This window comes from Lissotriton vulgaris, chromosome 8 (assembly GCF_964263255.1).
Source record: "Lissotriton vulgaris chromosome 8, aLisVul1.2, whole genome shotgun sequence".
Taxonomy (NCBI): domain Eukaryota; kingdom Metazoa; phylum Chordata; class Amphibia; order Caudata; family Salamandridae; genus Lissotriton; species Lissotriton vulgaris.
The window spans coordinates 307,853,252-307,862,637 of record NC_141696.1 but is presented as its reverse complement, the minus strand read 5'-3'; positions in this window follow the sequence as shown (position 1 = coordinate 307,862,637).

Sequence of the window (9,386 nt, the reverse complement as noted above, 5' to 3'; positions counted from 1 at the left end):
ACAAATATTAAATATGAAAATGTGAAATACATATTCTTACTTACATTTATAACTGAAAATATAAAAGATTATTTAAATGACATATTTGTCAAAACACTAAGAAAAACAAATTAATGGACATAAAATGTTTGACGCAAGCATTCATCATGATAATGGACACTTAACACCAAAATAACTATTGAAGTTTGTATTTTTAAGTGCTAATACAGGTGTGCTTATTTCAACATAAGAAGTGAAAAAATAAACACATGCATTACAGCTAAAAAAAAACCAGAAAATGCACTACACAAGGTGAAATGTTATGTACATAAACAATATGATTTAAGTTTAGAATACACATTGAATTTACTTGCAGTTTAAAAAAAAGTTTACCTTGTATAGGGCAATTACTGAATTATGGTAAATTTAACTTCTTCAAAAAATGTGTAATGCATAACTTTAAAATGTGATAGTTTAAGAAAAATAATTAACCACACCTGCATGAACACATTGTTTTTGATTAATGTCAAATTTTGTGTAAGTGTCCACTATCATGATGGAAGCTTGCACCACTATTGGAAAGTTGTTAATACAGGTTTGTTTTTTCAAATTTCTTAAATAACAACATTAACACACACATGCATTACACATTTGAAACAAATTCCTTGTAAGAATTTAAAAATGCATATGTAAACAGACAATTCAAAAGAAAACAGGAATAAAAGATGCTTAATTTCGATTCCAGCTATGACGGGTTGATTTGCTTCATGGTCAAGTAGTAGCAGGCAAACAAAGGATGTAGACGATTGGGTTCAAGATGGAAATAGAAGTGGGAAAAATAATATGTTTCTACCTTATATCTTTCTGAAACTGCCAACTTCAGTGTGGAGGATTACTCACCACAGTTACATTGACTGGGAAGTCACATTGTAACTGACCCAGCACAAATATTGACTGTACTCCCTCCGGCAGCCGCATTTGTCTGTGACACTGATGACACAGGAGGAAAATTCTGTCAGTGACAGTGGGACTTGTAGGACGTTCAGATCAGATCCACTAAGATCAACATCAGGCTGTAAAGTCTTCTGAAGAAAATAAGGCAGCACATAAATTAATATTGACTCCATTGCTGTAGTAAATAAACATGTTTATGAACTTGCAGAAGAATACCTCCATCACCAAATCCTCATACATGGAAAAATAATCCAATTAACAGGACAGTAAATTGATCAATAGAGAGGCGTCCCCAAAGAACATTATCGTTGTTTTAAGAAAGTCTGATTTTAACAAGTACCAAAGAAAGCTTGAGAAGAGAATAGGAAAGGCAACCAATAAAGAAGATGAACCATGGTAAAGCTCATAAACATCAGAAGACTGCAAATAATCAGCAGAAAGATTTAAGGAGCTGAGCAAAGAACAACATTATTTAAGACCTCAAAGGAAGATTGGTGAAAATGTCCAACAGAGAACGTTTAGTTAACAACATAAGTCATCCTGCTATTAACCAACATGGTTTAAGTAGTGGAATTGTTTACACTCTGTAAGGTTTTACAGGAAAGAAAAAACTGATTTAAAGTTGAAATATGTAAGTGGTAAATCCACCAGTGAGTCTTAACGACTCAAATAGCAATATGTGTGTCAGTATTGGTGGATTTAGGCTTGGATTAAATATGCTTTCCAGGCAAAAAGCTGATTGTGCTAGGAAAATTGAAAGGTATAAAGAGAAATTGACTGTGGTGTGAACTCCTAAACAACGTATGCTATTATCAATAGGGTTATGCATAACAACAAGTTTGTTGACATGACTGGGGCTTATTTATGAGAGCCTTGCATCACTTGTGTACCATGTAAAGTAGTACATGCATTTCGCAGGGCTTTGTATCAGATTTATGAAGCTATGCAAAACCATGGAAAGCCACCCTGAATGGCTTTCAGTGGCCGCATAAATCATGAGTAAGGCAACACAGCATAAATCACTATGTCACCTTACTCTGTGCCCGGGAGGCACTCCATGGGCATTACAGTGGGTTTTCCCATGCAACAGCCATGGAATTTGACATGGCCCCTGACTTAAAAAATCATGTAAACCTGGTAAAGTGCCAAATCTTTATGCCTCCTGAGGTGAGGTTTAACATGGAGAAACATGTTTATGTCTCCTTGTTGTTTCCCCTTTTTATGTTTGCTGTATTCTACAGCAAACATACAGAGTCAAACGCATCTTAGAATTGTTTTTGCGCAGGAAAGTGCCCCTTTCTGTACAAAAACAATCCAGCATGCAACTGAGGCAAAATTCCCTTAAATGCGGCCCTTGGAATTTACTTATTTTCATCCTGGCAGTGTTATGGGAGAACCAATACCCATAGCAGGATACATAATTCAAGGAGAGAGTGTCACTCTGAGAATATATGTTGTGGATAAAGAGCCTTATGTCCTGGACTGGCTTGGTCAATGCTTACTGTGAGTTACACTTAATCCCAACAGCGTAGAACAATGCTTGTGACAGGGAGAGACAGGGAGAGAGGAATTTCACTGCAGACTGAGGAGCAAATGTATGTGTCACCCTTGTAACATGCAAGAGTGACACAACTATTAAACTAGATATACCAAGACAAGTGAGGCCTCCTTGCATAGTTTGATAAATCAAGAGTAATGTAATGTAGCACAAATCGCTGCATTCTATTATTCTGCCACAGGAAGGAGTTACATTGGTGGAGCTTAGTTGTTCCAATGCATCCACCAAATGAAGGGGCTACAGACAACACATCTCACAAGAGAACGGGGCATGGTTTGTATCCCAAGCCTATGGTGAATCTACCCCCCGAGGCAACTCCTTTCGTGGCAGTCTTGGTGAATGTCCCAAAACTTAATCTGGGAGAATCAGAAACCCAACTAACTCTTATGGAAAACGTAAAGAGTTGGTGCGACAAAAACTGCACAGGCCCCAGTGATATTTCTGCACATGTTAGCTTGGCGAGAAGAGTTACTTGGTTGGGCCCGACGGCCAAACGTTTCCCTGATGATTGTGTCATCGTTAACTTTAGGAATCCACACGTTTGCTCAAGACTCTTTTGGGATGCGACTGACATTATCCATGGGCAAATACGTGCAGTCCCACTGGGCTTTTTCTATCCTCGCCCAACACAACAAACCATTCGGGACTTAGCTCATAGGAAAAATATCCCAAAACAAAAAGTGCATCTAGCCAGTTGGGCCACTTTACCCCTTAGCTCATATCTTACCCTAGATAGTCACCACCAAGCAGCTCTGACTCCAGGTCTGGAGCTAAGTAACCGCTTTGATGCACTCACAACCCTGGATACAAACGCCTGACTGGGCACCGAGATGGGGCAGCAGGAACCTTCTGGGTCTAAAGAGGTTGTAAGAACCATGAAGCTAATGACTTGGAATATCTCAGGCCTACAAACTAAAAGAGAAGACAAAGAATGGCTTGAAATCATTAAGCAACATGAAGTGATTGCACTCCAAGAAACATGGGACACCGAATGCAACTTTTGGGTGGAAGGATATGTATCCCATTTTAAAGCAGCACAAAAGTCTAATAGAGGCAGAAGCAAGGGAGGTCTTGCACTATTAACCTCAGTACATCATATGGGGGTGATGAAAATTATAGACATCAACTCCCCTAACTGTCTCATTTTAGAGGTTTTGATGAATACGGGGGAAAAACTCCTATATGTCAATTTTTATAATTCAACAGAAGGGTCCCAAGGAGGTGAAAACATCCTAATGTTGACTGATTTTTTAAACAATTATAAGAAGAGTCAAACTACTTTGGTTTATTACATTGTTTTTGGTGATTTTAACACACATCTCTGTCAGCTTAACTGTTATAACGGAGAATTCTATGATGATGACTATTTGACTCACCCGCACTTTGAACACTCTGCTAAGGGGGGCGCTTTAGAAGAATTGTTGATTGATATGGATATGTCTGAACCAGCTTTTGCGAACCCGAAAGAAAGAGTGCCAACATATAGTGCGAGAGGTAGTAACACGATCATCGACTATATTTTTGTGTCACCTAGTATCCTCATGAATGTTATTTCATATAACGCCATTATAACAGCATTTAGTGACCATAACCCGGTCGTTATGGAACTAGCTAACATAAACCCTACTGTAGTAAATTATGACCATCAGTTAACATATCCTACAGTAGTCCAGGCTCACGACCAAGGTAGACGGGTTAAATGGTCTAAGATTAATGTTGAGGAATTTTTTATCAAATTGTGTGACGATTTAAGTGTGGAACTTAACATATGTAGGGATCCGCTAACAACTGGAGGAAATGTTACTAATGCTTTTTGTACCATATGCAAAAGTGTCGCTGAGGCACTCACAATCAAATCATCTGACAAACCGCGATTGGCACAGGGATGGTTCAATACTGATTGCTCAAAGGCGCATAAAAATCTTCTAGAAGCCCTTAAATGTAAGCCTCGAAATATAACTGTAGTGTCCCAATTGAGGAAAGTTTATAGGAGTACGATAGAGGCTCGTAAAAAAGAACTAAAACATAGGGCCTGGGAAGCACTTTATGAAAACCTTACTTTAAAAGACAGTGCAAAATTTTGGAAAATAGTGAACTCCCCTTTGTTTAGCGGTAATGAGAATGAGATATTAGAGGCTAATATCACGGAGAAACAATGGCTAGATCACTTTGAAAACATCTATGGAAGTAAGGCCCTCACTACCCCTTTCACTCCTATAGATTCTGTACCTACTGACATGCCATTAAGGGTTACGGTAAAAGAAGTACTAAATGCAATCGAAAATACTGCCGGCGGGAAAGCTCCAGGCCCGGATGGGGTACCCGCCGATATGTATAAAGCTCATCCCCACATATGGGCAGTAGTACTTGCGAATGTTTTTAATCTAGCATGTATAAATTTGAAAGACACCCCCACTACTTGGTCACACTCAGTTATTATTCCAATTTTTAAGAAGGGGCAAAGGGGTGACCCTAGGTGTTATAGACCTATATCGTTACTCGATTCTTCATTTAAGATTCTTGGCAAAGTCATTTTAAATAAAATCAACTTATGGGAAAAGGAAAATGCAATTTTATGTGATACTCAATATGGATTTAGAACAGGGAGGGGTACTGAGGAGCAGTGTCTTAACTTATACATGACTGTTTCTAAATATACTGCTGCTTCTAGCGGGTCAATCCACCTTGCTTTTATGGACCTGTCCACAGCGTTCGACTTAGTAAATAGGTCGAAGCTGTGGACAATTCTCTCTGAGTTGGGTCTAGACCCCGCTCTGATAAATTTCTTAGCTTTTTTGCACAGCGACCTGACGGCATCGGTCCGGATGACTACTGGTGGCAAGTGCACTAAGGGGTTTAGATCAGCTAGAGGGGTGAGACAGGGGTGTATTTTGGCCCCCATGTTATTCTCCTTGTACATTAATTCCCTGTATTCTGTCCTAAAAACTGCTACCCCAGATATACCTATGAAGGGAGGATCACCGTTGCCCGTACTGATGTACGCCGACGACACGGTCCTCATTGCCAGAACCCCTAATGGTCTACAGGTGCTCCTTGATTCGTTTGGAGCATTTATGGAAAAACTAGACCTGGTTGTAAATATGGATAAATCACACGTTATGTCCATAGGGAAAGGAAAGAACACCACCAAAACCCTGCGATGTAATGGAGTGATTTTAACTAAAGTTAAAACATTTACATACCTAGGAGTCATTTTTGACGACAGGGGCACCTGGACCCCACAGGTGGTTAATAAAGCAATGGCGATCCGACGGTCATTTGGAGCGATACAGAGCTTCGCTAAAAGACTGGGGGGTAAACCAACGGAAGCCATTCTCAAGCTGTATAGAGCCAAGACCTTGGCTCTGGCTAGATACGGGGCAGGGATTTGGGGTTTCAGGGATTTGGCCCTGATACAGAAGGAGGAGAATAGGTCCATGCGTTCATTATTGGGCTTACCACAGTCCACACCCATCTTTTCTGTTTTAATTGAATTAGGGCAAGGTTACATCGAAGACACCCTTAACCTGGCCCCACTACTTCTTTGGGTGAAAATGTGGTTGAACCCAAACCTGACGTTAAACCGCCAAATTATTACTGACTGCATGGGGAGAGACAGAGCTAATGATATTAAATGGCTGAGTTATATTAAGGCTGCTGCTACCCTCCTGGGTCGTGTTGACCTGTATAGCAACCCCGAGAGGCTGTGTAATGAAGATGTTACATGGATCAAAACACAATTTTTAGAGTCCAGGAACATGCGGCGAGAAGCACAAGAAATAGAGAAAACAACTGTGAGGGCTCACTATATTGTTGTATCTACCATGTCCATCCAGCCGTATTTAAGGGTAGTGAACAGGCCGTATCATCGGTGGCTTCTCACCAAATTCCGTTTCAACCAGATGCACCTTCTTCTGGGAGAATACCAGAAATGGAATAAACCAAGGGATAATACCCCATGTAAATGTGATTCCTTTTCCGACCAAGACCTGACCCATTTTGTATTTTTTTGCCCCTTTTTTGCGGAGGGGAGAAAAAAATACATACTACCACTGATGAGAAATAGGGGATTTATGCAAGTGAAACCTGCATTGCTGTTTTTACAAATTATGGAGACCCCTATTGTGATGTATGGGGTGGCAAGCTTTTTGGTGGCAGCCATGAGAGCTAAACGTCTCAGATCAATGATTTCCATAAATATTGATTGAATCACGTAAATTTAGGTGTAGTATATTACACAATCCATGTCTGTAGATTTGTATAAATAACTTGCACCATATAGTTTTTTAATTGTTTTCTGAAATTGCCAATGAATGAATTACTCATAGAATATAAATGTGATGTTGAATCAAGGGGTTTGAACTTACTTTAAAAAGTAAAATGAAAAAAGTAAAAAGTAAAAAGGAAAATGGAAAAGTAACACCCGACCCCGATTTCCCCTTCATAATTGTTCTTTTTTAATGTTTTTTAATGTCTTTTAAAATGCTTTTATATGTATACCACATCCCTGAACCGTATTGTTTAAATATGAATGAAATGCCATCCCCATCTTTATATTTCTTTATATATTTCTTTATATGTTTTGATATGTCTTATATGCCTTATATGTGTTGATATGTGTTTATGTGTGTTGTAGTATACTTTTATGATTTTAACTAATCGAATAAAGTATTTTTGACTCTGACTCTGACTCTTAGTTGTTCCAATGCATCCACCAATGGATTTTGGTGCATTCCCAGATTTACCATAACTGGTAGACCTGGGAATGCATTGAAATGCTGAGCCTCCCCGGGTAAGGTATAGAGAGGAGAAATATCTTTATTTCTCCATGTGTTTTCCTCTTACGCTGCAGCACACAAAAAAAGAGAATTCCTCAGAGGATTGTTTTTGTGTGGGAATGAGTCCCTTCCTGTACAAAAACAATTCTGTCTGCAACCCAGGCACCCTTGCACCATGGCGCAAGAGTGCCTGAGGTGGCACTTGCATTGCATTCTGCACCAGCACAAGGAAATGACAGTAATGCACCATATGATGTTAAATACGTCGCTATACTGCCTTTTCCCTTTCACGCAGTGCAGCAAGGCGGCTTACTGTGTTGTGTGAAAGAATGATAACTCTGCAACTTAATGTGTAAAGAATTTCCCAAGGTATTTGAGGGAAAGTAGGTAGTCTAAAATGTTCCTCATTTGGGTTTGTATTAAAAGAAAACGTTTGTAATGTACCTCCTAACAAGTCAAGTCAAAGAATCTTTATTCGCCCATCAAAGACATAAAAGCACATCAATAAAACAGTTATTGCTAAAATCAGATTCAATAGATAACTATTAAAACAGACCTGTAATACATATACATTTTCCAACTGGGTGTGGATAAAACCTTCTAAAGCCTTGGATAGGAAGAAGTTAAAACATATCAATAATATTAAAGCACAAAAAAGCACAAAATCAAACCTGTAAAAAGGAGCATGTAAAGAGCAGATGATATAGTGTAGAGACATAAAAAATTTCGGAAGCCAGAATATCTATGAAACACGAAGACAAATAGGAGCTCTCTATTCCTTTAACAGCTTCTTCCTGTATCTTAGTGCTCCTGAAACTCCAAAAGAGATCATCGGGGAAGACAGCATTTGTACGTATATCAGGGCAGGCCTCACTTGTGCAAAACTGCAATGCCTTAACAGCTGAAAAATATATTTGTTCCGTATATTACTTTAAAAATCACCCCAAAAAATTAAATGTAATGTATCTTGCTTCAAAAAGTGATCACAGGGGCAGGGCTTTAGGAAACCTGGCTTTGACAAACCTCAGGGAATGGCTAATCACCAATGAATAAAATAAATCTAAACCTGGTCCTCAGAAAATGGTAATGGCAATTACTGATAAAAGACCAGTAGGGTTGCCCTGATGGACTAGCAATCAATATTATATATTACCTTACTGTGGGCTTGGTAAGTTCCTTGCTTCCCTTTTTCCCCAGAATGCTGGCTGAGAATATATGTTTAATATCTTACGCTCATTAAGGCACAGCTACCTTCGGTGCATTAATAGCTCAGGTCGCCCTAACCTCTTAAGCTGCTCCAAGGACATAACCCAGCCAGGGAATATTCAAAGCCCCCTCAAGCCCAATACAATCCTCTAGAGCAAGCTGATTGAGGATAGAAACAGGGCTTGACCAAAATTAAGCCAACACATTATTGATGCAAATGCGATTAGGCCAGAAATATAAATATGTACAAGTTCTTCATGTACCATAAAGAAATGTGTTCTAATCCGACTGCTGTCTGCTTACATCGTTGTATCCCTACACTTCGCAACCATAGGTGGCCATACGTATTATGTTTCTTGTTATAAACCTTGCGCAGGGCAGGTATAGGTTTAGCCCCTAGTCTCTTAGTGGAGTCCATAGTTGCTCCCGTCGCTCCAGCCAAGATGCTCTTTTAAAGTGCTCTTTGTGCCACCCAAGACCCACTTTCATCAAACACCACCCCCAAATAGTGGAAAGTAGAACCTTTAATAAGTTCTGCCACTCTGCAAAAGTACTTGGATCTGGGTAGCTTTGTGCTGCCGGTTGTCATAATGTGAGATTTGGAAAAATTGATAGAAAGGTCAAAGGAGACCATAAAATCAGTAAAAGTGTTTAAAAGTCTTTGCAGTCCCACAGTCATCTGGGCAACTAGCACCATGTATTCTGAGTAAAGCAGAGCGGGAATAAGTTTAGTGGTAAACATCGTTTACCACAAAGTTTTTACAACGCGGTACCTTTACCACGCATCCCTTACAACGCAAGTCGTTACCACGACTTGCGCTGGAGGGCGCTAAAGGATTACAAATAGTAAATTTACTATCCCAACACCTTCCCTAGGGTCCACGGGGACTGGTGTTAGAATAGTAAATTAT